At 45.0% G+C, this 21,266-nt stretch overlaps 1 long non-coding RNA gene across 4 annotated transcripts; it reads left to right on the top strand.

Moving 5' to 3' along the window:
- Positions 1–795: 795 nt before the first annotated feature.
- On the top strand, positions 796–18,903 carry LOC146433101 (uncharacterized). Of its 4 annotated transcripts, none has more exons than XR_014853989.1 (4): positions 12,370–12,519; positions 13,761–13,844; positions 14,058–14,144; positions 15,818–18,903. It is a non-coding gene; the product is annotated as an uncharacterized LOC146433101 (long non-coding RNA). The 4 variants fall into 4 exon arrangements; XR_014853988.1 differs by having other exon boundaries at positions 14,058–14,148; XR_014853987.1 differs by lacking the exon at positions 12,370–12,519 and adding an exon at positions 796–849 and having other exon boundaries at positions 14,058–18,903.
- The last annotated feature ends 2,363 nt before the right edge of the window (positions 18,904–21,266 follow it).

The following is a 21,266-nucleotide window of genomic DNA, read 5'->3' as shown; positions in this document are numbered from 1 at the left end:
GAGATAAAACTCTCCTTTGGTTCAAATATGGGAAGATGTCCCCAACCTCCTTTACGTACAAATGGTGTGGATAAGGAAGGTGCTTAGCCAAAAAGTCTCTGTCTGACCTCATCAGTGTATCTGGAGAATGTCAGAGCTGCTGGCTGAAGATAAGGAAGAAGACTCAGCCCCAGACGGAAGATGTGGAAGGAAGGGTGGGCTGTACTGTCTATACATGCTGGATGTTAGGAAAAATAAATTTATCGTGCACTTATGAAAATCTGACTGCCTAAAGCCAGGCATTTTTGTTCCTCTGAGCTCTGCCCCAGGGGAACTGGTATGTGAGGAAATCAAGCCAACTGAAGCAGGCTTGGGTTTTAAAAGGAGCGATGGGTTTTTTCTAAGGTGACATTAACCTGGAAAATTTGGGAACTTGTTAAAAAAATCACTAGGTTTGACCACAGTGCCACTGGGTGTTGCCAGCTGAGCAGTTCCATCAACAGAGTGTTTGATAATCCCAGGTAATCTGGGAGGGAGTTGCCATCAGAGCCCAGTGGTACAGCAGAGCCATGGGACTTTATCATGGGATCATTTTGGGAGAGGTCCTGATATGTGACTGTTGTCTGCCTTTGGTCTCATGCAGGAATAAATTGGTTTGGCTGCATGCATTGTGTTTAAAACCAACATCATCACCATCAGGTTTATTTTTCAGGGCCTCATGTGAACATAATGCCCTGAGCAGCCTCACCTGGGAGCTCTGCCCACCTGGCCCAAGGGCCCTGGGCCCTATTTAAACTCAGCTCAGGGCTTTTTCTTGTGTCTGAGCTGTGCTGCAGCTTGGCTGCTGCCTCTGATTCCTGGGCTGTTGCTGTGAGTAGTTCTGAGAAAGGACATCATTTTTTTTAACCTATTCTTGAGCCAAAAATAATTTATAATGAATTCTGGATAATACAGCACTTCATTCCTGTTCTGAGAGGGTTATTCTGGCACAGGCATGGTCTCTGAACACATTCCTGTGACTGTCATCTTGCTTTCACTGAAAAGTGACATTTCTAACCATCTAACTGTTTTTGGTGGGTTTCTTTTAATTCAGTTATAAAAATGACTGTTAGCTAATAACACTTTTGTAGACATGGTCTTTAAATTCTGGAGTGAGCAAATAATTCTAGTTCATGGGAAAGTTATGGGAAGTCATCACCTTAACCAAGTAAAGCACACATTTTTGTGAGTGACTCCTAGCTGTGGGACTGGCTGGTGACAAACCACATTTGTCAGGCTGAAGAAGTGGCTGTACCTCTGTTAAAGCACTGTGCAGGCTGAGGAGAGGTATTGTAAGTGTATGTGTGCCAGCCTGAGAGTGAAATGGGAGACACAAAGAAGCTGAGAAGGTGTCTGGGATCTCCTCTCTTCCTGGCTGGAGTCTGGGAAAGTGCATGGGTTGCTAGATGCTGTTTTTCCAGCACCTGGGACTACCCTGTGGCAGCTCTAGACAAGGCTCACCTGATTTATTTTTCCTGGGCTCCTTGGCTTTTGTGAAGTTTCAATTTATTGGTTCTGTGTCCAGCTGCTCTCTCATTGTGTTGAGTTTCAGATCATGTTGAGGCAGATTGTGTCCCTTATTTATCACTCCCATCTTCCTTTGGAAACTGCTGAGAGGCTGGACTAGGTGAACTAGAAATTAGGTGAAGCTACTACCAAGCTGAATTTGTTCTGCTAAGCGAATTATTATTAACATCCATGGAAGGAACCTCTTGGAGGTGCTGCTGAGATGATACAAATGCAAATGGTGTACAAAATATAGATGGAGGTAATGCCTAGCAGGGAGCTGTTACCTGGGAACAACAGTCCAGCAAGGTCTGTGCCTGGGAGCTTCCTGGTTTCAGTACTTTATTATAGTTAAATAGAGTTTTAGTGCAAATCCTGACAGCAGCTGGTCTGGCTTTGGTCAAGGCTGGGCTTTTTAAAATCAGTACTGAGAAGGATATCAGCTGCTGCTGCAATCAGTAAAGAATGAAAGTGTGAGAGTGAATAAATATTGCTCCTTTCTTAAAATGAATTAGCTGGTGTCCTGCAGCCACTGGAACTGCAGACAGGCTCCCCTGCTGATGTGCAGCCCCCTGACTCCTCAACAGGGGCTGGAGTGGCAACTCTCACTTGAGTTTGAAAGAAAATTGCACAGCACTTCAAGCTGGGAGCTGAGAGGGAGGATGGAGAATGTTGGTTGTTGCCGTGATGAAACTAATCCAGTCCTGAGGAGGATAAAGGGTTGCTTAGCAATACTTTAGCAGTGACTAACAATGCTTTACCAGGCTTTTACTGTTGACTAAGTCTTTAATAGTGGCTCAGTGGGTTTTTTTAGTGGAATGTCTTTACTATTTTTGTAATGGTCTCTCCTCTTGAGAAACTGTCAAACTCATCACATGTAATGAACAGACAGCAGTCAGCAAGCATTTGATTGCTGCTCATGTGTTGATTTTTGGCCTGGCCTCATTAAGATTCCTTATCTCTAACTTCTCTTTCCCTAGGAGTTCTTAAATTAGCTACAGAGATTAGATTATTTAAGTGCTTTTCATTTAAATGTCTCCTGGTCTGTTTGTTTTTCCTGTGACACCCCCTGTCCATGTGGAAGCTCATTTCTGGTCTTAAAGGAGAGATGTACAGGGAAGAGATTGTCTGACCCAGGATTGCAGTCCAGGATTGCATCTTGTAGAAAATTTTATCATGATGTCTTGTAAAGCTCTTCACCAGGGCAAGATGTATGTTGTTCCACCTAATATTCCTTAGTAGCATGGCTGCTAAGAAAATTTGCCTTCTTGATGGCAAAAGGCTGCTGTGTGTCATGCACTATATAAAAATAATTCCTATTAAAAGATGTACTGAGTGCCAAGTGATTTTGGGGCTCAGTTGAGCAGTACAAGCACACACCAAATCAACTCATCTTCCTCTTTTCCTGCTGAGGCATCTGAGGCATGGCTGTCGCTACTGTAGAAAAAGTGCAGTAGTATTTTGAGGAAAGGAAAAGGCATTAAGGCTGAGGACTGCATCTGGATTCTTTAAGCATTCCCTGTGGCCATAACCACGCTTTGGAGTTGATGCTATCAGGGGAAGCAGCAACAACACAGTAATCCCCAGCAAAACACAGCACACATTCTAGCTGTGCTCAGAGACTACTGTGGGACTCCATTGTGCCCCTCAGCATGAGAGCAGAGCTCTTGTGCTCCAGCTGGGAGCAGCATCCCCTTCAATCAGCCCTGTGGGCAGTGTGGCAGCATGAAGGGTTTCCAAATATTTGCAGGCAGTGTTGATCCAGCAGCCAAACAGGAGCTTTCACCTTGGGAGCTCTGCAGAGAGCAGCACTGTGGCAGGGCTGGCAGGGCTTTAGCAAACCCACCAGGTGGGATACAACAGCCCTACAGAGAATGTGGAGTTCTGAATAACTGTGCCTCTGCAGCTCTGTGAGCATTCCACTGTTATAGTATTGATTGCTGTGAGATCGAATGAATCTTTGGTCTTGTGAGCATCAGTACAATTTCCAAGTCTCTGGAGGATGCTCTCCCTCAGTCCTTCAGCTCCAATCTGTGCAAACTGGGAAGGGAGAAGAGAGAAGCTCAGCAAATCATTAGAAGCTCCTGGTGCTTGCTGTGTTCTGAGAGTCACTTTTTAAAATTGCCACAGGAATTCATGTAGCTCTCATCATTCAGTTGGGAATTCCTTTTAGTACTGGTTCCGTTGACTTCTTAAACTTCAGCACACTTAGGAAAAAGTATGGAATGTCTAGGAGCTAAATGGGGAGCCTACAGCACAGTCACCTTGGTATGAGGTGTGGTTTTGTGGTCTCCCCAGGTGAGATCTTCCCTCTGATGTGGTGACTGTGCTGCTGCTCAGCTGCAGAAATGCTGCTCCTGGTGTCCCCAGAGCTGTGCCAGCTGCCCCGTCACCCATCTGTCATCGTGCTGAATCACACGGGGAAGGGTTGGTGGTTAAACACTGTGGAGCACAAAGTCACCTCTGCTCTTTGATGTTTCTGGAGGGGAGATGAAGAAAGCACTCTCTTTTTGAATTTTCTCTGAAGTCATGGTGTAGCTGTGACCTCAACAGCACAGGAATGGACAGACTTGGAAGTTACAATTCATGGTTTAGTTGTTCCCAGCCCTAACATGAATATTACCTTAAAGTCCAAAACTTTCAAATTTGTCAGAAATCACTTGAAATCTCAATATTGACTGCTAAACCCATGACTTAACTGCAGAAGTGACCTGGATAAATGTCATCTTTGATCCTTTATCAATATTGTCAAAGCCTCAAGCACAGTGAAGAATTAGTGGTGACATTTCTAGTGAGCTGTTGGTATCTGAGTCTTCCCAATAGTCCCTCAGGCTTTTTAAAATTGGAAAGACATCTTCCAGGTTAGATTTAAACAAGAGAATCACTTTACCACTAACCTCATACCACTGTTACTTAATGATGTGAGCTCTGTGTATCAACACAGACATTTCACTTGTATTTTACTGCTGGTATTTTTATAAGGTATTTGTGTAGCTATCTGTGGGAATCCTTCAGCACAGAGCTATTTCTGCACGTCTGTTTTTAGACAGTCTCATGAAATCAGTGTTTTGGTACTTTCTTGGTATGTGTCAACTAAGAAAATCCAACATATTCATCTTTTCTGCTCACTTTTTCCATGCCTGTCTTTTTCAATGGTCTTCAGTGAGTACAAATGTCTGACACTAGGGGTTTATCTGAGGCTTTTCTAATGCTCTGCTGTAGCTGACTGCAGTCATTCCACAATATTTATTACCTGAATGTAAGGCTTAGCAGCTGTGAGAGGAAGGGAGAGCCACACAATAACAACAATATGTGTGAGACTTAGCACATTCCCACCAAGTGCAAACTTCCCCTTTGGAGGAAGGATGATGGTTCCTAATAAAAGCAGATCTGGGATAGGTTTCCTAGCATGAGCCTCCTGTGATAATCTGGGAAGCCTCACTTGGCAATGCTCAGTAACAGGGGTGTGTGCAGGCATGTCAAGTTCAAATTCATTTTGGGTTCTGGGGCTTGCTTTTCTCTGCTCTCTGTGCCCTCCATAGAAGTGTAAAGAGAAGAGAAATGTCTGAACCAAGTACAGGGTAACAAAAACATCACTAAACTTTGGGGATTTGCCTGAGTGGGGTGACCAAAGTGTTGGAAGCTGCCTGAGGTTTAGCTAAGGGTGCCAAGCTTGCCTTATGTGCTTCAGCAACCCTCACGTGAAAGGTTGAGGGGCTGATTTTTAAATTAGAAAGGGCTTTTCTCCGAAGCATTTTTAGAAAAGGCAGGAAAAGCTGTGTGATCATTCCAAGGGAAGCAGGTAGGTGAGGGAGAAAGAGACAAAAATGTATGCCCTATTATGAGAGAATTCCTATGGGGATCTCCTGCATACACAGAGGAACACACTTCAGAGAAGAGAACTAGAGACACAGGGAGGGATTTTAATGCCCCCAAGGTAGGAAAATGTGCTTGAGGTATGTATCATTTGTCTAGGCTTTTATGTTTCATGTCCTGGCCAAGCTGTGTTTGTTTTGGAGCCAGCCCACTGGCTGTGCTCGTGTCACACACCTCTGCCCTGTGGCTTGGAGCATGGGCAGGGCAGGAGCTTTCCCAAAGCACAGCTGGAACAGTTTGGATGGTCTAGTGAGCTGAATCATCTTGCCCAGGGTTCAGACAGGCAAGGTGGAAGGAAAGTGGTAGGAATAGTTGGCTGTGACCAAGGTAACCTGCGTGGGTGACACTGAGCTGTTGATGTGACTCAGGTACACCGTGACACCCTCAGACACAGTGCTGGGGAGAGAACACAGGGGAAAGGCTCAGACACCAAAAATGCAGTTTCTGATTCAGACCAAGATTGTGTGGTGTCAGCTACTGAGCAGAAATTAACTCTACCATGGCTGAAACTAGGACAAAATCCTTCTGCCCCTGTGGCCTGGCTCAGCATTTGGGGCTTTGGGCTTTCTACAGAGTAAATGACTTCTGCTGTGCATGGAGACTCCAGCAACTAGGTGTTACTGGTGTGGATGGGAATTTGCCCTGGGAAGCAGGCACCTGTCAGCCAGGCATCACCTATGTTAGGTATCTTGGTTTTCTGGTGGATCTGAGCTTCCATAAGTGGGCCAATTGTCAGACTGACTGAAGGCAAGAAGACTTCAGTAGGATTGAGCTAAATCTCCCAAGTGGTAACTTGCAGGAAAGAGAAATTAAGCCAGTTTTGCTATCAGATTGTTTGTGGAGTAGGTGTGCGTTCTTCTCCTCAAAGGCTACTCACACAACAGAGAAGTTACTGTAACTAACAGTTTTTAGAAGATGTATACAATAATGCCAGTGATCTGAAATTATTTTCTTTAAGTGTGTACATGTACCTTGTTTCAAAGGAACTTTGTAAGAATTGGTTCATCGTATTCTTATTCATCACCTATTGCCTTCAAATATTGGTTTGGGTTTAAGAAAATATGGCCATTAACTAATGCCTTTGCTTTGATCTTTGCCAGCAACATCTTTTTCTTTAATGTCTTCTGTAGCCTTTCTCCCATGTACAGTTTGTGGCATGCACACTTATTTGTTCTTTGATTGGTTTCCAATTAATTATCAGAGCCGCTTATAAAAACTTCCATCCAATAGGACAAAAAGGCAATTTCTTTTAGAGCTGTAAAATCAGCCAGACACTGTTTCCTTTCATGTGGTTTGACTTTAACCTCCACTGCCCCGAAGGTAGGAGATGAGGAGATGAACTGCTCCTGAGGTCTGACGGGCATTTCAGTCAAGTCGGATGTTAGCACAAAGCAGGAAGCACTTTGTCAATAATAAATCAGGTGTCCTGAGGAGGAAAAGGCTGACAGGGTCTTCAGTGGTGTTTTGCCTCCTTATTAGTACCTGCACAGTAGGATTAATGTCTGATGTGATGTTTGGTGAGGTGAGTCAAGTGTAAAAGCTTGGAGCTGGATGGAGGCATCAGGGTGTGCTTGGCAGCCTGGTGGGGGAACATCCAAAGATCCCCCAGCACAGCCACAGCCAGGGCTGGGGAATGGGAACCCCTATAACCTCTCTGCACATCAGGAACCATAACTGCACTTTACACATTTGAAAATATTTCCAAGCATTCAGTAAAATCTTGTTTGGTGATGACAACTTTTTTAGTGCTTTTCCTGTGTAGGGATTACTTGGTTGTGTTGATTTGCATGGTGTATCATCAGAATTAAACCTCTCCCCCTGTGTGAGGAGCAGGTAGTCTCAGGTCAGTCCTCTGCACTGGATGTGTGTCATGGCAATGGGATCCTGCTCTTCCCTTCACAAACCCTCACACTTGTCACCCCTCCTGCTCTGCCATTTCCATGCACACAGGGGCTGGGATATTTCAGAAGCCTGTTCCATTTCTCTCGCTCTGAGCAGAGCAGGAGTTGCCAGCACTCCATTTTTACTGTCCTGCTGCCAGCAGTGGAGCTGCATAGGTGACCATGGGGGCGAGGTGTCCATGACTAAGGCAAACACCATGCAGAGACATCTGAGCATCCTGTGGAAAGCTGGGTTGCTGCTGCTAATGATTTCTTCCCGACAGGATAAAACAGGACTTTGTCTAGAATTAGACACACTTAGTGCCCCAGTTATTTTTTTAAACAAGCAAAATTACCTGTGTCTCAGTGCTGTAGCACTATTCAGATCCTGATTTGTCCTGCTAAGGAGGCATCATATTTTTGAAGAGAATATGCTCATGTCACATGGAGCTGCTGTGGCAGAGTCTCACATGGCATCTTCATTAGAACCCTGGTGGCATTAATTACCAGAAAAGCCATTTGTGGGCAATGACAGCTCAATAAGTAAGCATGCTGAACTGAGATGGAAATTACAACACTTGCAGAGAAAATGGCTGCTGTAAGCTTGCTGCCCACAGGAGCAGAACTGCTGACTCGAAACCCCAGAGACTGCAGAGGTTATGGGGCAGGAGTGTGCTGATTACCTGCCACAAAGCCCTTGACTCAGCTGTGCACACCATCACCTGCTGCAGTTTTGCCTGACTAATGATTATAGGTTTAGGCTTTAACTCTGCCATCTGCTCTGTGTGCAGATGGACACCTGCACTGGCTGCTGCTAGAGGAGGACCCACACTCAGGGATGATTTTTGCTCTCTGAAATGCCTCACAAATTCAGCCTTTCTATTTTGGTAGAAATGTCTCTCAGCACTTCAAAGATTTATCCAGTGACTATGATAGCTCTAGACTGTGGTTAACCAAGACCACTGAAAACAGCGTTGCTGTTTCCAAAATCTAAGTAACATTAATGTTTCCATAAACACCACATAGCATTTCCACGCAGTTTAGAAACTGCAGTTGAATTATGGAAAGTGAAATTGTAACACAGGCTTACGTAGGTCATTAGCTATCAGGGCTTCCAGACTTCCCTTGTCTGGACGAGATAGTATCTTGGCTTGAACTGGAGTTATTGTCCCTCTGGGCAAAAAGACCTTGGGAGGTGAGGTTGGCTGAAGCAGCAAGGAACTTTCCTTTGCATTTCTTGTTAGGAGCCCGTGGATGGAAAATGTAAGCAGTGGGATAAAGGAATCCAAGATGATGCTGACCCTGAGCCACAGGCTGGAGAGTCAGGGAGTGCAGATTTGGGGAAAGGATAGTGATGTTTTTGTGGGAGACTGGATGAGTGGAGGTGACGGCTGTTCCACAGAAAATGAGTCAGAGCTGGGAGGGACCCGCAATCAGGAATGATGCTTGGAGCTGCAGGAGTCAGGGACACAAGAACATGATCTCATGCCTGGAAGGCAGTGCTGAAATCTGTAGAAGCATCAAAATGTGGGGCAGTGAGTTGAGACCTGAGTGCAACTGCCAGCCTTACCCACAGAGATAAAGGTTTTCTTCCTGAAAGTAATGCAACAACCCAGATCTTTCTGCTTTGCTGCTGTAAATTAAGATGTTTTCTGGTGTAAAAATACAAGCCTGTGTCTGAGCAGGCAATGGAAAGACTGTAACTTCATTGCTTCAGGTGATGTGCTGGCATTCCCAGATTAAACCCACAGTTTTACAGCCCAGTTGCATTTCAGAGCCCATCCAACTTGTAATGAGTCCTGATTATCACCACATTAGTTACAGAATTTGTGTCAGGCTGAGCTCAACAGCATCACCCCTGTGTCTGCCGTAGGTCTGTGCTGAAGTATTTTGTGCACTCAGGGCCTTTACACCTCTATTTTTAGGTCAAGCATCTCATTTCAGGTGTTTTACCCTTACCTTCCACTTTTACCTTTGCATATCTGCATGATATATCTTTGATACTCAGTACAATGGATACCATCTATTGCCAAATTTAGCTGCAGTGAAATCAAGGCAATAGCAAAATAAACTCTTCTACTGAGAAAAAGGGCTGAGAACCCCTTATATCAGGGTAAGGTAATACTCTGTGTGCAGCACCTTATCTCCAAGTGGTGGGTGTGGATAAATCCATCGATTTTTGCCTTGAATTCAACTGGAAGAAGCTGTAGGATCTAGAGAGACCTTGCTGTGGAGGACATCCTCTGTCTCTAGAGTCTGTATCAGCTACAATCCCTTAAATTTGAATTTTTTCTGCCTGTTAAGGGCAGAATATTCCAATGTCTGCTCTGTCCAGAGCTGCCTGCAGTCAGTGCTGCCCTGTGCAGGTGTCAATGCTGACATTGGGCTGTGGGGTTTCCTTCTTTGCTGTACCTTCCTGACATAACCATTACATTAACAGCTTCCTCTGAGCGAGCTGGAGGTTAACAGGATGTCAATACATAGAACAGATTTTCTTAATGTCAGTGCAGAGCCTTTGTTGTCCCTGTTAGTCACAGTGCCAAAACAGGTGTTTCTGCTCACAGGGGATCCCATCCCCAAACTGGTGTAACTGGTCACCACCCTTCCACTGATTCCTGTGGCTTTTGGGGTCAGCCTTTGAGCATGGAACAGTTTGACCCTCCTGACTAATGAAGAAATCATGTTTGGAAAAGCTCTGCGCAGAGCTGATTCCATGCTGGGTGTTTTTTCCTTGTGTTTATAGTTATTGAGCAGTTTAATACTGGTAATTATTAAATAGGGTCACCTGGAAAGGCATAAGCACTCCAGTTCTTGCCAACAAACCACTTAAGCACCTGCTCAGAGATAAGCACACACATTTAGGTAAATGAAGTTGCTCCTGGGCTTGGTGTTGAGCAGATGTTTACAGTTTCTGGATTAGGTGAAACTCCTCGCTTGAAATCATCATCTTTACCCTTAATGAATGGAAATTAATTTCTAGTATGAGAATTAATTTTCATTAACAAAATGTAAAATTGTCCCCTTGCTGAACTAGATGGAATAAGGTAAAAATAAGGTTAAAGCTTCTCCATGCAGATCCTCAGAGCAGTGCCATTCATTAGGAAGGAATGATGTGTGTGTAGTGAGAAGTTATTGCATGTGCACTTCAAAATATCTTTGTTAGAGTTTAAAATTATAGCCTGCTTTGGATGTTGCAAAACAATGCGTGGAGAGACAACATCTCACACTGAAGCATACCTGACTTTATCCTGCTTGGAATACTACAGCACTGTTCAAAAGCTGAGATGGAGAGAGCTCCTGGTTTAGTGGATGTCCTGAAGAGGAAGATAAATGGTAAGAAACACTCTGAATCCTACTTCTCCTTGGGAAGCAACACTGCTGTACTGAAGTGAGCCAGCATCAAAACACAGGAAAGATTTTTCCAGAGTAGTCCAGCACAAACTGAGAATTCCTACCACACTTGGTGGTAAACCTCATAACCCTGTCCCTTCTCTTAGTGACTGTTTGGTTTCATGGGGTGGAGTGTCCCCAGCTGAGGCACAAGCAGTGTGTGCTGGCATGTCCCCCACCAGCAAAACTGAAGGGGAAAATAAATTACCATCAGATCTTGTGTGGGGATTATATTGAACATTGAAGATGGATAAGCTGTCCTTTTGGGAGGAAGGAGCTGAGTTGAGCAGCACTTGAGTAACAGGGATCTGCAGCATCAGGCTTTAAACCAACTTATTAAAATCTTGATTTCTGCTGTGCCCACAGTGACGGAGGAAAGGGCCTGCCCTGCTCCCACATGTAGATGAAGGTTTTCAGGGCTAGAGCTGAAACATTTGGCAAGTGAGTGCATGAAGCTGAAGGTTACCTGTAGGCAGCTGTTGCTCAGCCCGGGGGTGTTTATATGGCTATTTAATTGCATGTTGCTCAGTACTAAATGAGTGAGACTTACATGAATAACCACAGCAATACAAGTGCTGCTGCTTCTGAGATAAAGGACATTATTTGAGAAACAAATGCTTAACTAATAATACCACAGGCCCATTTAAAAGTGCACTTCTAAAAGTCTGTACTTTATCTCTGATAGGAAAGAAATGGTCTAGTTCTTAAAAATAAACCCCAAAGCATTTGAAGGATGTTTTTTCCCCCCTCCATTTTTCTATTCTTTTCCCAGGTTGCAAAAATAACATCCAATAATGAAATGAAAACAAGCTGAATAGTTACATTCAGTGGAGGAGGGAAGAGGTAGTCACAGACAGCTGGAGCATGTCTGGGCCAGTGTCTCGGTTCCTTTCTTTCTGCTCCTTCAGTGCCCCTCCAAGAATGCAGACAATGCTGGCTATGACTGCTTCATATTTGATTTCCACACTTAAATCTGGGCTTGTTAAATGAAACCCCATTGTCAGGCTGGCACACATCCACTCTGCCTCCTTGGGTCCTGCTCCAGAGCCTGTTGTCCGGGCAAGGATCCTGCTCCAATCCCTTCAGTGAGCATCAGGTATGCAAAGAGCACTTTGCTGGTTTTGTGCTGCTTGTGGCATTGCAACAAAAGCTTTTGGACTCCTCTTGCAGCCACTTCTATGGATAGGCCTCGTAAATCTTGGTCTGAGGGCAGACAGAGTGCTGCAGGGAAGGGATGGGGGTTTGGAACTGCCTCAGGAGTGATGGATCAATGGAGCTGGAGTTGGTCTCTGTGAAAGGTACTGGGAGAAAACAATTGTGCAAGCAGGGCCTGGTTGTGCAGAGGGCTGGTCCCCTGCCCTGCTCGGGGAGAGGGCAAAGCTGATGATATTTTGGGTCTTGGTGAGGTCCCAGGGATGCTGGGACAGGGCCAACAGGTTCAGCAGGTCCAGAGCTCTGCTGAATGTAAGCAGGAGAAAAGTTGTGTGTTGGGAGCAAAGCAGGGACTGAGTAACAAAGGATCACTTCATATCTCCTGTAAAATACCAAGGAGGGCATGCAAATTATGAATCTGATTAATAAGGCTGGAGGATTATGAAGTGTACCAGCTGTCCAGTCCTTTAGGCTGCAGATCCTTCTGGCCTTTCTCCCCGACAAGGTTCTCTGGTCTCACCTCTGCCTGATGCTGGAGCAGGAGAAAGCACTGGCAGTGTTTAGATTCTTCAGGTGTCCCAGAGGAGTCCACTGCTGGGCTGTTGTCATGGAAACACTGTTATTTCTGGGGATTCCAGACTGGCTCCAAACAAAGGTTAAAGGGAAGAAAAACCCCAAGGGGTGGCAGGCACAGAAGGTGAGATTTCCCCCAGCACAGTAAAATTTGTGAGTATATGAACCAACAGCAAGTCCTCCAGGGTGTATGGGCTGAAAATCAATGCCATGCCTCAGCAAGAGCTGCTTGGGAATGTGCTGCTGAGCTCTGGCTCTGCTCTGGGTCACTCAAAGATCCATTTCTCCTCCTGCCCTCACCTCTCATCCTCCTGCACTCTCAAGGTGCTCCTGCCTCAGGCTCTACCTGCAGCAGAGATCCCACATGCTGAATGGTGGTTTTTTTTAACACCACTCTTGCTGTTGATGTCTATGTTGAAATCAGATCTGTTATCTCAGACCCAGGACTGTGCAGGTTTTGATGGCTCTGTGTGTTCCTGGCAGAGCAATGTTGAAAGTCACAAGGAAGAGCAGAAAGGCAAATCTTCAGGTTCTGCTTTCTGTAATGTTAAAAGCAAACTGGGTAATTTCCATAACATTTTGCCAAGCTTTTAAATTCAGCGGCCCAGGCTACGCATGCAAAAGGTGTAATGGGATGCAATGGGGCTGAAGGGCCAACTTAAAGGTTCATAAAATGACCTAATGGAATGAACCACATGGTTTCAAGGGCACTTCTGATCCCACTGTGAGTGCATTCAGGACCTGCCTGTCCTTGCCCCAGCCATGCCACCCTCCTGGCAATCCACCTTACCTACTGAGACTAGTTCTCATGCTTAAATTCCAAATTGCAGCAGCTTCACAGAAATCCTGACAAACCCCCACAGAGCACAGCCAAACTCAAACATGGCTCCAATGTTTTCAGGGTGAAGGGGGGCCACTCATACCAAGATGGGTGTTTACAGAGGGTTGGGAAGTCAGTGCAGGGAAAAAGGAACAGAACTCTAACCCAGGTGGGTGAGCCCAGCCAGGGAGCAGTAGCAGGATGGGCCAAGGAGCAGGGAAGTAACAGCAGGAGCAAATTGCACTGAGGTTCCCATGATGCTCAGGATGTTGATGGCAAAACTGGCTTCCCACTGAAATGCAGACAAAAGCATTTTATCACTTTTATGACCCGCTGAGTGATTTAAAAAAAAAACTCAACAAACAAAACAAAACTTTAAAGAGTATTTTTGTATTTCTTCATTTCCAACTTGGATAACCCCCCTTTTAAAAATATATTTAATGTCCTTTATTCTGTGTCCAAAAAAAGGATGTGATGGTAAGGAAAATTAGTAGTTTGAATGTCATGAACTTATTAAAGAAAAATGGAGGGTCTTTTTTTTACAGGGAAGACCAAGTCATTGAAACCATCTCTTACTAAGAATACCAGAAGAATAAGTTGGAACAGGTATACAGTTTGTCTTATAGCATGTAAGTACAATGGGTGGCCTTTAAAATTTAAATTGCATAGTTGAATACTAAAAAAATTCCTTGTTGCAAAACAGAAGATGTGATAGGAAGTGGGAGAGTGACTGACTGTGCTGGGTAGGACGTTTAATGTGCACCCTTGATGAGCCCTGCACAGCACATTTGACCCCCAATATTATCAAGAAAAGTGGTTTTCTTTTCAAATGCGTCATCCAGGTTGACTCTGCTGCTCCCTTCCTGACTCCTGCATGTGACACCCTATCGACTCCTGGTTTTTTTGGCATGGCTGAGCTCAGCTCTGGGGTAGGTGGGTGGAAAGCTTTGCTGGGTGCTCAGCTTGCCTGGCTCCTGTGCCTCCTCCTTGTTCCAGCACATCCCTGCCCCGGAGGCCTTGGCTATGGAGCCAGTTCCACCCTTGGTGCCAGCTGAGCTTTTCTATGCTGGGGGAAGCCTTAGAAGAGCTTTCAGGAATAATTTAAATGTTCTTTGATCCAGCAGCTCTGTAGGTAGAAAACGAATGCTATTAGAGCAGGCAATAACTGGCTGCTGTGCTGGAGCCTCTCAGGGAGCAGAAAGGGCTCTTCTCTACCAGGCTGGAATGACAGCTCCATGTTCCTCCTGTGCCCAGAACACAGAGAGGGCTTTAAAAGGGATTGGATAGTGCACAGTAAAGGCAGGACCATGGTTCTGCTGGTGAGGGCCAGCTGGGAGGGCCTTGGAGGAAAGCCTAAAATTCACCTTTGTTGGACCCAGACATGACATTGCCTCCTTACTGTGCACCACATGGTCCCAGAGGATGTTCAGTGTTGGTCGCCAAAAGGCCACTGGAAGCTGTTCTGTGCACCTCCTGCCTTTGCTATTCCATGCTCCTGAGTGTCCTGACACTGAAGTGCCTCAGGGCACTTGGAAAGACATGGCCATCCCCAGCAGGACACTGCCCACACCACCGCTCTGGCACTGACCACCACCACACACCAGCCTCGATTCTCATGCGGACACATGGGGAACAGGGAAGAAATTCAGGATGCCACAAATGGGAGTGCCTGAAGGAAACCCCAGGCAGTGCAGAAGGAAGGTTATTAAGGTTATTTTAATTTCTCCTTTATGCTGTTTTTATCACTCTGGACAAGGAGTGAGTTTGGGGTTGGTTATTGTTCCCAAGTGCTGCCAAAGGCACAGCAGACACTGTTATTCACCAGGTCCCCATCAGGGAAGGAAGAAGAGCTGAATTTGTGCTAAAGGCAAAGTCTGTGTCCAAGATCACAGAAAAGAGCACAGCCTGGGCTGTGATTTCTGGCTCAACATAGGAGGCTGTACCAACACAGAACCTTGAGCAGCACTGTCCTGTGGTTGTTTTCCATTCTGGCATGCTAAAATGCAGTAAGGCCCAGGGGTTTTTTTGTGGCACTTTCCATTTTTGATTTAGGGAATTTGAAAAATACTTGTCTTGAGGCTGAGCCTGAAGTTATGATCTTGGCATGTCCATACCATTAAATTCCCATGGATAAAAGCAGAAACATCTGGATTCATGAGTGGATGTTGGCTAAATCCACCAAAAAAAAACCCCAAACCCTTCAGGGGATCCTAGAGGGTTCTAGCCAGGATAAATAATACAACAAAACAAGAGTGCTATTAAGAGTAATTGTAATACTGAAGCTGAATTATAAGATGAGGGCCAAGCCCTTTTCACAATCGGCTTTTCCAGCAAAGAGCCCTTCAATTTACACTTAACACACATGTGGCTGATGGAACAAAGGAAAAGTTGAAGGAAGATGAAAGCAGTGCAGAGATTATTCAGTCGTGCTGGTTTAGCTCCAGGCACATCATTTAAATGAGTAGATGATCAGTTTCCAGTTTGTTTTAAATTTTTCTGGCAAGAAATTTTACACTCTATCCCAAAGTTGGATGTGCTTAAAACTCTTGTGTTTTTATTTTAAGGGTCTGCCTTTTTAAATTTTTTTTTTTTATTTTTGAAGGCAAGACTCTGGAAGTGCTCTGCAGGATACACCTGAGTGCTGGGGCTGGAGGGACAGCCCTGTTGTGTCACCAAGGGGCCTTGTCCCCTTTCCCAAATCCATGGGGACCCCAGGGGGGGAACAGTTTCTCCTCTTCTCCCACATGTTGGGGAGACTGAGTTCTGCATTGCTGAGCCACATACCATACCTGAGTTTGACAGCACCCAAAGTCAAGGGAAGGGGCTGAAACTGTTGAGTCCCACACACCTGCAGCCTCTTTGGCTGCACCCTGGTGTACCAGCACTGCTGGCCTGGTTTAAAGCTAGTGGAAGGAGAGAAGTTTGTACTGCTTTCCCCTTACATCTCCTTTTCAGGATTAAAAGCTGCAGAACAGCACATCCTCTGCCACCCAGCCCCTCCTCTGTGGGTCTCCAGAGCTGCCATGAGCACCAGGTCATGCAGGATGTTTTCCTGTCACGAGGTGAATGACACCCATGGCAGGTGAATAAAAAGGGAGATGCATGTTGCTGAAAATGCCCCTAGAACACAAACCCTTCCCAGCCACTACAGCCAGCACTTCTCACGCCCTGGACTTTGCCCATGCAGATGTCTTACCCTCAGTGACCTTGCATGTCACTCTTCCCAATTCCTGGAAAACCTTGGATCTTTGCCTGCTCTGTCTTCAACCAAAGCATCTTGGGCTGAGTTACTTCATTGTGGAATAAAAACCCCATTGGTCAATCCTTGTCCCATCCTCCTCCTTCATTGCCCTTTTCTTCCTGCTGTCCATAGCACAGCTGACCTGAGTAAGCTGATCTTGTGGTTCCACTCCAGTAGGCTCTTCTCCATGGACAGGATTTAGGTTGTTCTCCATGGAGATGCTTCCTGGGCTGTTCTGTCAGTGCTCAATGCTCCCTGAAGTCTGCCACCAAGCTCTGGATGGTGGGATACACATTTGGGGTGAGGCAATCCTTGAAACAAGACTGGGAATACCAGTGATGCACAAATGATGACGTCTAGGCTGCCATATGTTCCGCAGAGGGAATAATCCTGTTTACACTGTGAGGAGTGGGAGTTCAATCTGCCTTAAAATAGCCTCAATGTATCTAGGAAATCCATAAAAAGGATACACCAGCATTTCTTAGGACTTTATTTTCAGCAGCTCTTGTTATTTATTTTGCTGCCAACATCTGTCATTTCCTGCACTGTGTATTTCCCAGCACCCACAGGCTGTGTCTGAACTGGAAGCTGTTAGGACCTAACACTAAATACAGAGTGCTGCTTCCCGTTAGCATCTCGGCCATCAAAGCGAAACAGGGAAATGCTTCTGCTCATAGATGTTGCAAAATATTTGTTTTAGATTAGGTGCTATCCCTGCCCCAGTCCATTCTGGCAGCTGTGTCCCTCCAGCCAACTGGAAGGCAGCAGGAAGGTCTGCTGGAACTGCAGGACTCTGCGTTGGGGACAAACAGTTTGAGGAGCTGAGGAATGAGGGACGAAGCAGAGCTAAATTTAGAACCTTAGATAAGAAAATACCTGCAATTGCAGTGCACTGTGGTTTTATTTTGGCGGCACAAACACACCTTGGTGTTGCATGGCTGTTTGCAGCTTGTACGGCTCAAAGGAGGCTCGTGGAAAAAAAGGCTTTGATGTCTTCAGTAAACAAATAGCAGTGTTAAAAGATCTTCAGTTCTTGTTAGCATGCTGCCAACAGCTATGTTTGAAGAAAAATAAACATCCCAAGGTTGATGGAAGGGTAGGGAAGCCATAAAGTACTGCAGTCAACTCCTTGGTACAAGGACAGCAGAAATGACAGTGCCATGAAAAAACCTTTTCTTTGTCCTTTTGGGTTAAAAAGAAAAGAATGAACTCTGTCAAGGTTTACCAGTTAGGTGGTGGGAATACATGAATATAAAACCCATTGGCTAAATCACTGCACTGCAATCACAAGAATAACATCAAGTCCCCTGGAAAACCAAGAGCAGGATTCCCCTGCAGCTCTTTCTCCAGCTGTAGGGATGAGGGGGAGAAGATGAACCCAGCCTTCCTCCAAGCCCCACTTTGACTCTGCTTTCTCAGGGCTTCCCCTGCTGCCACAGGGCCACCAGCACCTCCACACTCCTGCAGCTGTGGGACCTCATCCCAAAAAGCTCAGCAGCTTTTATGCTGGGCAAACAGCCCATTTCCAGGAGGCACCAGGCGTGCATTGCACTCTCGGTGAAGAGGAGGAGGATTTCCCAACCCTGTGCCTACCTGAGCTTTTACTCCTTGAAGCTTGTTGTGCTTGTCTCACTGTATCACTTAAAGCATCCCTTTGGAAATGCGAAAAATTAGGCAAAGAACCAAAGAAAAGCACTAAACAATTATCACAATTACAACCAGCACAAGCTGGGGGAGTCTAATTTACATTTATACCCTTTCAACAATCCAAATCAGGCTAAGAAAGAGCAAGCTAGGGGACTCTCTGTGCCTGGAAATTAAAAATCAGCAGGTCATGATAATAATCAATATGCCAATATTTGCTGCAAATTTGAATCTTATCAAGAGCCTCCAGGGAGCCTCTTGCATTAGTTTCATGTAATTCCAAGCATTTCTCTGTTTAAATATAGTTCACAGAAACTAGGAAATAAATAATTCAGACATAGTTGACTTTTTAATGCCTCTATAGGATCACTAACATCTTTCCTTTGATAACACTTTTGTTCTGCCTACCAAAGGTCCATTCTAAATGGGTCTGGTGAGACTCCATCCAAAGAAACAGAGCTTGTAAGAAAAAACACAGGGGAAAATGCAAAAATCCAGGGTTAAAAAAAAAAACCTTATAATCCCAAAGATAGTAAGTATCCCTCTGGCAACTTCATACAAGCTCTTCCCTTCGTTGTGAGCCTCTCCCTGCTGGGTTTGCAGGGAGCATTTGTCACTAACACCGAGGGAGGGATGGCTCATAATAAACAGGAGCTCCTTAGAGACCGTAGCCATGGCATGCAAGAGCTGTTTACCTGGCACCACAAGCACTATTCTGTTTGTCTTCAGATGTTCCTACAGAAACAGAAGGTTTTACACTCTGGTAAATAAGGCTCCTTCACCCCCAGGAATATGTTTGGGGTTTTTTTCCAAATGCGCCGCTCTTCCCTTTCAGCCGCAGAAAGCCCATCCTGTGATTTCTGAATCGCTCCTTCATCTGCCTTCCCAGGAGGACAGGCAGCTTCCCAGAGCTGAGAGAGCCAGGACTTGCTGACAGCAGCTGACGTGGTTGTTTCCAGCACTGACCTGCCCATGGCAGCCAGCCACAGTGAATCCAGCCCTGCAGGACAGGGATGTGTCCTCCTGCACGGCACCACCTTCCCCAGGGACAGCTACTGCTGGGGGAACCTGTGTGGAACAAGTTTATGTACAGGGATCAGGCTCTGGCTGGTAGCTTGAGATCAAATAAATCATCAAAAACTTAATGCTGTTGGTGCCTTTGATTGCCCCAAATATGATTGATAAGGGCTCTGAGACCTTTGGGAGATGCTTTGAAGGTGGGAGGTCACTTTGAGGATCTGTTCCTGGGCATGATGGGGCTCTAAAGCCTTTGGTTTTGGAGGGATTAGAGCAGGGCACCTCCCATTGCTGGAGCACTGTGTCTCCCTACCTGCCACAGCAAATATTTTGATTGCGAGAGCCAAAGCAATTGTGTGCTTTATCATCTGCAATCCTATCCTCAAACTCATTTCAGACCTGTCAGCTGCAGCTGGATGCTGCCATCAGCCAGGGTGACACTGGGCACAACCACGTGCCCCAGCACATATCCTGTTTCTCCCAAAGCACACTGGAATGGGAAGCCTGTGTGCACAGTGGTGGCTCCTCAGGCTGCTGAGATGACAATGTCCCTGTCAATGTCCCCCCTTCATGCTGGGGAAAGCAAGGTGGCAAATTTAGCAGGAATTTTGTAATTAAACTCACACCTCAGAAGATCCTCTAGTACCAAACTGACCCCGTTGGGTGGAATCCAGCACGGAGCTGATTTATGGCGTAGTGCAGCAGGCTGTGTGGAGCATGTTTACTCAAATAACACCAGCCCTCTTTACCAAGCACTGTTCTATTTCTAGTTAAATTAAAGCACAATTAGCAGGGCTTGCAATTTTGTTAAATATGCTTGATCCTCAAAGAAATTAATATTAATGTCTGTTCAGTGTGCAAGTCAGTAAAGCGACACGTGGAAAATTGCACATTCTTGACTCAGGAATGCAGCTTGGAGGATGACTTCATGCTCCTGAATGAGGGGATCAGCGTGCCAGATGCGCCTGGTGCCTGACCCCTTTACAGGCTCTGAAAGATCACACATCACTTTAAAATGTCATTTCATGCGTGCAGGAGGAAGAAAGAGAGTCTGATCGCTTCATGTTACTGAGCTGCCCGTTTAATTTTGTTAGGGTGGTGTGAATGTCTTAATAACATGAAGCAGAGCTCTGATCTCTGGTCTGGCTGCGTGTTTCCAATAGACACCCTGATGCCTTTCTCAGGGCCAGAGTGGGTAACAATCTGTATTTTCTTGCTATTAATTAAAAGCTGTATTTCATTCTGATTTTGAACGAGCCTCACAGCGTAGCTGACAAGCTTGAAGTCCTCATTTCCAGTCAGGCATTGAATTCTGCTGAATTGTTTTTTTCTTGAGGCAAAAGCAGCAAATGTGAGTATAGAATTAATACCTTTTAAAATTGTGATTATATTTCTAAGATGCAAAAATTAGATGGTATAGTCAGATTTTACTGATCTTGGCCCCATTCCCTGTGATAGACTTGAATGTCCTTTCTTTTTCCTTGCCTAACTGCTCAGTCCCAAAATCCTGCTGAAAAGAATCCAGAGTGATCCAGGTCTCTGTAACAATCACGTTCCCATAGCAAATGATATAACAGAATTTTGTACACTTTTGTATCTTTTCCTCTCCTCCAGTGCATTCCATGCACCTACACAGTCATGCTAATTAGATCATGTAATAAACTTAAATGTGGCACAAAATCTGTTCACAGAGGGTTGCAAGACAGCTGGACTTGGATGGCAGCCAGTCATTAATTTTGTTTTGTTTGAGAAAACCCAAAGGACACTGTTTTTCTGAAGATGAAGCAAACTTCATTTAGTAGTAGCTGTAATCTAAGTAGACAAATTATTTCATTTAAATAGTCCATAGTGAGCCCTGATGTAAAGGTTTGCTTATACGAAAAAACAAAAAATCTGTGAGAGTTTAACAAAGTCACGAAAAATAATTAAACTAAAAAAACTATATGGATTTTAAGTTTAACTTGACTAGTTTAGTTAAATTTAGGTAATCAAATCTAAATGAATGTTAATCCATAACATATACCTACAGAAGAGCTAAGTAGCAAGAACTTAACTTTGAACTTCAGGTGTCTTTTACATGAAGTGTCTGCATGGGATATGGTGAGAGATTCAATATGCACCTCAATCAATTTTTTTAATAGATGGTCTT

This window comes from Lichenostomus cassidix, chromosome 9, assembly GCF_008360975.1.
Source record: "Lichenostomus cassidix isolate B80296 chromosome 9, HeHo_3.0, whole genome shotgun sequence".
NCBI lineage: Eukaryota > Metazoa > Chordata > Aves > Passeriformes > Meliphagidae > Lichenostomus > Lichenostomus cassidix.
This window is presented reverse-complemented; position numbering and strand designations above follow the sequence as displayed.